At 45.2% G+C, this 7,500-nt stretch overlaps 1 protein-coding gene across 10 annotated transcripts in view; it reads left to right on the plus strand.

Moving 5' to 3' along the window:
* LOC127005925 (tyrosine-protein kinase Dnt-like) overlaps positions 1–7,500 on the plus strand; it is a 151,856-nt gene that overhangs the window by 1,439 nt on the left and 142,917 nt on the right. The window contains exon 1 of one of the 10 annotated variants that reach the window (XM_050875333.1): positions 5,017–5,071. The exons of 7 other annotated variants lie outside the window; for them this stretch is intronic. The gene's annotated coding sequence lies outside the window, so the exon portion shown is untranslated. Of the gene's footprint in view, positions 1–5,016; positions 5,072–5,650; positions 5,826–7,500 lie in introns of those variants that run through there. 2 more of the 10 variants (XM_050875329.1, XM_050875332.1) reach the window with 2 other exon arrangements.

Raw genomic sequence — 7,500 nt, forward strand, 5'->3', positions numbered from 1 at the left:
ACACATGTCTATATTATTAGTCGGAACTATTACATATACACATTATTTTTCCCGCATTGGTGCACGGCGGATTCAAGCGCTGAGACTAGTGATGAAAAATACCGTGGATAACCTCAAGCCTAGGGAATTATTTACATGTGCACAACGTACATACTAGCGACTCCAATGACACATGCCATCGTTAGCATGCATCAAATTTGCCGTTGTTGTTCATGACGAGTTGAGTGGACAGGTGTTGCCAGTTAATTAATCTCTCTCTCTCTCTCTCTCTCTCTCTCTCTCTCTCTCTCTCTCTCTCTCTCTCTCTCTCTCTGGTTGTTTCCCCCTCTTTTTTGTTTATTTATTTTATGTTTGCTCACTTATGGCGGTGTGTCTTCCGTTCCTCGTTTCTTTGTTTCTTTGTAGTTCGCACGTTTTATTTTATTTTTCCTGCTTTAGCTCTTTCTGTGTATTGTTTCTCTTCAATTCGCTTTTATGTGTCTTTATCGCCTCGAGGTGTCAGCTTTAGTCTTAATGCATGTTTTCTGTTGTTGTTGTTTTCGTTGAAGTTGCTTAAAAGTGCTTCGCAATGGAAGAAATAATCAGACCGGTAGAAAAATAGCATTTAAGTAAAATTGTTACCAGTGGTGATTATGACTAGAAAACAAAGGAAAAGAGGAGAAAAGAGGAATCTTGGTATTAACAGGAAAATCATAAAGGAAAGGAGTTTACGCCTAGTACCTTTAATGAAAAACAAGTCAGGTAATCAACGGGACCCTAAGAAAGATAATATAGCGCCAGCTCAGCAAGGGAATGAAACAGTCAGCCATACATGGACGTCCAAAACATGGAGAAATGGACAGGTAAATGCTTTGCGAAAGAGAAAAATGAAAAGATATTGACAGTGAGGGGAAAATTGCAAGAAAAATGGCACAAGGGGAAAAATTTGGCAATGTGTAAAATATAGCTGTGTAGAAATTTGCTGAGGGGAAAAAGTAATACAATGTGGGGCCAATGGAAAGGGGGAAGAGTTGACTCTGAATAGGAGAAACGAAAGAAATAAGAAAGAAAAAAAGGGAAGAAAGAGGACAGAATAAAATCAAAAAAACAACAACGGAGAAAGAAATCTATGAGGCTCGTGGAAATGAAAAGTGTAGCAGAAAAAGTATTCTGACAGTGGGAAAATAAATGAATATTCTTACCTGAGGCGAAAATCAAGGTAACGTTGGGAGGCTCGGCGCGGCAGGATGGCGGGAAGTAATGTTCGCCGTTAGAGCGGGAGATGTTGGCGGGAGGAGGAAGAACATGGGTGGTAAAAAGTTAAATAAAGTAGGATTTTTTATTGCAGGTTTGAACTGCGGGAACATTAGCAGCATTCATTATGATCCCGAAGATACAGACTTAATGGCAACTATAACATTACCATTAACAGGAAAATTTTACATGAAACGAACATCAATAATTACATCAACAACAAAAGTAAAAAGGGAGTAGCCATTGAAAAGACGTGAAAAGAAAGTCAGTTCAGGTTGTTGAGGAAGGAGTGGGAAGCTAATAAAGCAGAGAAGGAGGAGGAGGAGGGAAAGAGGAAGGGGAAAACAAGAGCAGAGAAAGATAAAAAGAGGAGGGAAAGAGAAAACACGATGGAAGAGATGGAGATGAGAAAATGTAGAAAAATGAAATCAAATGAAAAAAAAAAGAATAAAAGAAAAGCAAAAAAATAAATGTGTATGCTCCTCGTTTGGTTGTCGTCTTGCCTCTGTTGAGCGCTACTGCAATGTTCCTATGTTTCTTTTTAGGCGTGCACACCTTCACCTTATTATGCACCCACCTCTACATCAGTCTATTCTTCGGCAGTTTCTTGTTTGTTGCTAGCAGCTGTAACGTCACTCCTGCTCTCGGATATCCCGTTACATCCTTCTGTGTCCTCTTCTTGTTCGGCCAATTTGTTAATGGCGCAAACACCTTCCCCCTCTTTCTGTGTAGCTTTGTTTCCATGTACCATTTGCACTTGTTCCCTCGTTCCATTTCCAGCAGTCCTCCAGCACTATTACCACTTCTGTGTACGCGTCCTCTTTCCCCTGTCACGTTCCCTTCCCCGCTTCCCTCTCCTCATATTCCTGTTTCCTTCCATTGTGCTTTCTTTACCCTCTTCCCCTCTTGTTTCCTTGCCTCTCTCCTTCAGATTTAGTCTTTCTGCGAAATTCTCTAGTTTTCTTCATTTAGTGTTCACCGTCTATTTCTAGCTTCCTCATTCGTCTTTTCGTGTTATATCGTGTTTCCTTTCCTTTTCATCATCCTTTCGTCTCTCACTGTTCTGTGGCTGTAGTCCCAGTGGGTTCCTGTTTCTGTTGGCCTTGTTGCTGCTGTCATGGGAATCGTGGTGCTGGTTGCTGCAGGCCCCTGGGACTCGTAACGCCGTGTCTGACTGTTGTAAAGGGAGGAGGAGGGTGCAAGGGGCGAAGCAAGGGGAGGGGACAAGACGGGCCCGGGGGATGAGAAGTAGAGGGAATAGTTGTTGTTATTTATCATTAAGTAGAGAAAAAAATTATGCAGCAGGCGAAATTAGAGAAAATATGTAATTAAACAGAGAGAGAGAGAGAGAGAGAGAGAGAGAGAGAGGAGGTGGGGGCAGACGTCCAACGAGTGTGAGGCTGATCGACTTAGCGGACCACTAAGTCACTCGGAAACAGACAGTCTGACCGTGAACTTAAACCCTCAGTCCTTGCTCGAACTACCTTCACACCCCACCCTGTTGTCTGCCTCTGGACGCCAGCCTTTCGCTTCCTCTTCTTCCTTCTCCTTTCCGTCATCCCAATAAAAAACATTTCATGCGGAATTACAAAAACAATTTGAGTAATACAGGAAAGAGCAGTATTAGTAATAACAGCAATTATGATAATGTTAATTCTACACGTACTGCAGCTCCTCCTCCTCCTCCTCATCATCATCATCATCATCATCATCATCATCATCATCATCCACTTCTTCCTCCTTTTCCTCCTCATTCTCCTGATTCCCCTCCTCCCCCTTATCTTTCTCTTCCTCCCCATCTCCCTTCTCTTCTTTATTCTCCTCCTCCTCTTTACCGTAAACAACCGAACAGTAGAGACCGCCCATCATACACCAAGGCCTCCAACAGAAGACACGCAGACACCAGACTACTGTGCCTCGAAGCGTTGAAGTCAAGAAGGACATTTCTGTCCTATACACCAACGCGCGGAGCTTAATACCCAAACGGGATGAGTTACTTGCCTACGTTGACGTAGAAAGACCGGACGTGATTGCCATCACCGAAACGTGGGCCACCTCTGACCACCTAATGACCGAATCCTAAATTCCGGGATACGAGAGCTTCAACAAAAACAGACTTCACAAGAAAGGAGGTGTTATATGTTACGTCAAGAACAAATACCCTGCCGTGAAAATATCCAAAGAGGACTCAGAGAAATATGACTGTGTATATGTTGAACTGGGGACTAGCAAGCACAACAAAATAACGATTGGAACCGTTTACAGACCTCCAAAGCAACAAGCAGCAGACGACGAAGCGCTGTACGAGGAAATTCACACTATAACACAAAACAAACAGTCAGTCATTATCGGGGACTTTAACTGCTCCAACATTGACTGGACCACGATGATTGGAGATCGGTAGGGTAACAGACTGCTCGAAATGTTAAAGGACACTTTTCTAATTCAGATTGTTACCCAACCGACAAGGGAAAATAACTTATTAGACCTAGTACTCGTGAGTGACTCAGATCTCACACGTGAATGTCAGGTCGGCGAAAAACTAAGTGGTTGCGACCATCACCTAATTCGCCTAAAGATCAGAACAGACCATGAACATTTATATTATTATTTTATATTATTATTATTATTATTATTATTATTATTATTATTATTATCATTATTATTATTAGCGACAGTAATAGTAGTAGTAGTAGTAGTAGAAGCAGTAACAGTAGTACTAAAAGTAGTAATAGTAGCAGTAGCAGAAGTAGTAGTAGTGACAGAAGTAGTAGTATTAGCAGCGAGGGATGGGGGTGGCTGAGTGGTCAGCCTGCGGGCGTGATGTCCTGAGTAACATGGGTTGAAGCCTGCCACTAAAAACTGATAATTTTCACCCATAGCTTAGGCTAGTTGATTAAAACAACTCACATGCTTTCCTCACATGCTCTACTGCTAACCAATTATCAACCTGAACACGGCGGACATGAATGTGATGTGAGGGAGGGAGGGGTGCAGCCAATCACAGGAGCCGTAACAAACGCTGCCTAGGCGTCAGATGAACAGGCTCCGTGAACAGACTATAGTAACTGTGGCAGTACTGGTAGTACTGGGACTTACTGTACTGGTATTACTACTGGTAGTAGCAGTAGTAAATATAGTCTTTGGCTGCGTTTCCACCAAGCGAATCGAATCGATTAAATTCATGAAGAATCAACACGATTCATGATTCGTCCTGATTCGCCACGCTAATTTCAATGCAGTCGTTTCCACCAAGTGAATCGAGTCAATTCAAATCATGACGATTCATGGCGATTCAGAATCATTGATTGATTTGGTCCCATTTTTGGTATTATTCTAGTGTTTGCCCATACTCACCCCTCGCGACCAAAATTGGCTAGGGAGGCATTGAGACTGCGGGAAATGCGTTGGCAAGCATGAAATGCGTCGCAAATTCATAGTTTTTGAGTTATGGGGGTTGAAAAATACCCTAGATGTAGGGAAACTCCTTACAATCACTTAGATGTAGGGAAATTTCGTACATTCCGGGATTTTTTTACAACGTACGGAAACCAGGCAATTTCACTCACTCTCCATACCAAAGAGGGGCTCGAGGGGGGCGAAGCACCCCCGTTTCAGTATTAAGGTCATAATGAAGCATCAAAACGGTAAGTAATTTACGTCAAAAGAATCTTGCAACCGGCATTACGACTATGTATTCACTTACTGGTAGCACGTACGAACGCGTGACGCAGGTTTGGTACCACGTACGAACGCGTGAAGCAGGTTAGTGACTAAGCTTCTTCGGAGGAGGACGGGTCTGGTGAAGCCGCCGGACCATCTTGGGGTCGTCAGTAATGTAAGTACCAAATAGCTAATGTTGAAGAAGGGGACGTAAGTACCTCTTTCAATGTCCCTTAGTTAGCTGTTAGGCCGTAAAGTTCGGTTGTGTTACTTTAAGGGGGGGGTCCAGGAGGGGGCGCAGCCCCCCCCCCTTTGTTAGCAGGGGGTCGAGGGAGGCAAAGCCCCCCCCGTTAACAGGTCGTAAAGTTCGGTTGTAGTAGTTTAAATATGCTCCCCCACCCAAATACCCCGACTTCCCGCGGATCCCCCAAGATCGTTGGGGGAAGGGGCTGGATCTGGATCCGCTACTGGCGCCGCCTTCATATTATGGTTGAGGGACATGTATTTTGTTTTTTAACTGTGATAAATGGAGGCGTATTATCGTATTCTGCAGGCGCGGAGTCAATATCCACAATCACCTTGTATACTGGGAACATGAACCCGTGAAGCAGATTCAGAATGCGGTCAGTCAGGATTCACGTGTTCGAACAGCTCGGGCAGGAGGTTCGATAGCCTGCACTTGCTCTAGAACCCGTAGTACTGTTTAAGCCGCGGCGTTGGACGGATCACGGCTAGCCGGTGGTTTTGCTTGTGTCAGTGATAAACAATGAAGATACACTGTGTTTGGTGCCACGGACTCTACCAGCAGGACAGAAACCGTGCGATGAGGTGACAACCTACTGGCACCGGTGCTAGAGAGAGGGCATGAGTGTGGTGTAGGCGGTTTATGTGGGCGCAGATGGCCTCCGGCGCCACGCCAGACCGGTAAGGTGAGCATTGTTTAGTGAGTTCACTACGCTTCTCTCCCAAAACAAGCTTGGGGATCCAGTGAGAATGCGTGGTTTCCGTATGGGGAACACTAAGTTCGTCGCAAACACTCTTTAGTGGCGGTGATATGAAAAATCCCTAAATGTAGGGAATTTCCCTAGATCTAGGGAATTTTTGTCCCCCCACCGCCCATAAAAAATACGTGATTGCGACGAATTTCGTGTACCCCACCTGAAACCCCGCATTCCCACAGGTCCCCAAGCTTGTTTTTGGCGGCGCAACCTATTGCGCCGGTAGGCTTCTTCCCGGTGGGGCCTGATGGTCGGCCCAGCCCGTTCTGGCGCAGGCGAGTGTTTATAGTGGCGCCATCTTGCATTGGCTCATGCTGCCCTCCCGGAGCTCATCTTTAATCCTAGAATTTAGAGTCCGGGTTGATAGGTGGTCTTCTGGACAACATGTGGGTAGTTTTAAGCCACTCGGCGGCGGCTGAAAAATCCCAGCTTGGTGGCACCGGGCGGGGATTGAACTTGCGTCCTCCTGAACGCGGGGCCGTCACTCTGTCGACTCAGCCACCGCGTCCCCTCAAAGTATGGGCAGAGTATGGGCAAACACTAGAATTTTACCCGAGGAGATAGCACCGTGATAGTGGACGTCCTGATTAGTTTAGTGCAAGAACGACGTGCAATATAATTATGATCCTATAGTGATCCTATGCACCGAGATCGGGATGCCGTAGCTGCTCTGTGGATCCAGTTAACTCCACCAACATTTTGAATTGTTCTGTAGTCATCCTAACTTTTCTGGATTATTTACCAAATCTGGAAACAGATGTACAAAGCTCCCAAATTTCCAAACACTTTGCTGACGCCTACGCCTACGCTGCCTCTGCTACAGCAACGCTGCTGTATCAGCGACAGCGTATACGTCCATTCTCGTGAAAGCCAGGCTTGGTACTGCCTTTTGAATGTTGATTCAGACTCATCTGAATCAGTCAGTGGACCGTATTTGCTATACAGGCAGCGCCTCACGTGGCCAGTCGGTGAACTGTCAAAGCAGTACTTTCCATAGAATCCAAGTTATGTACTAGAGTGCGTCTGAGGTTGCCTCCAGGATACAAGGCCTTAGTACCGCCACCGCTCCAAGCCAACGACTGCACACACTCTACTCCTACCCGATTTCCTGACCAGTAATTTTTACAATAGTCTCTGTGCACTAAATTGATCCAGAAGCCCTGCGTCCTCCCTCACCCTCCCTCCAAGGTAACAATAACTCCTAACTCCAAGCGCCTGTCACCAAACCAATCAGCTCCCATAGGTATGGAAGACGGGGCGGGACTTCTGAGTCCGTTAAGTGTACGGTGACTAATAATTGGTGTGCTGGTACCAGTATTGTTGATTTTACTACCGTTTTATTTATAATTGTTGCTTTTTTGTCTTTGTTACTGTTGGTAATGGTGGGGAAGGTGGTTGTGATGTTGTTATTTCAGTAAGAGAGATAAGGCAGAGACCCTGTTCAGAGATACGGTACCGAAAACTCTGAGCATACAGCGTCCAAGGGTTTCGGCATCGTCCCCAGGAAAATAATGGCAAACCTTCATGTGAAAATAGCGACTTTGTATGAATGGGCTGTGTGAGGGCGACGTGTGTGTTCTCGTTGTGTCTCTCTATTTATTTTGCA

This window comes from Eriocheir sinensis, chromosome 31 (genome assembly GCF_024679095.1).
Source record: "Eriocheir sinensis breed Jianghai 21 chromosome 31, ASM2467909v1, whole genome shotgun sequence".
Classification (NCBI taxonomy): Eukaryota; Metazoa; Arthropoda; class Malacostraca; order Decapoda; family Varunidae; genus Eriocheir; species Eriocheir sinensis.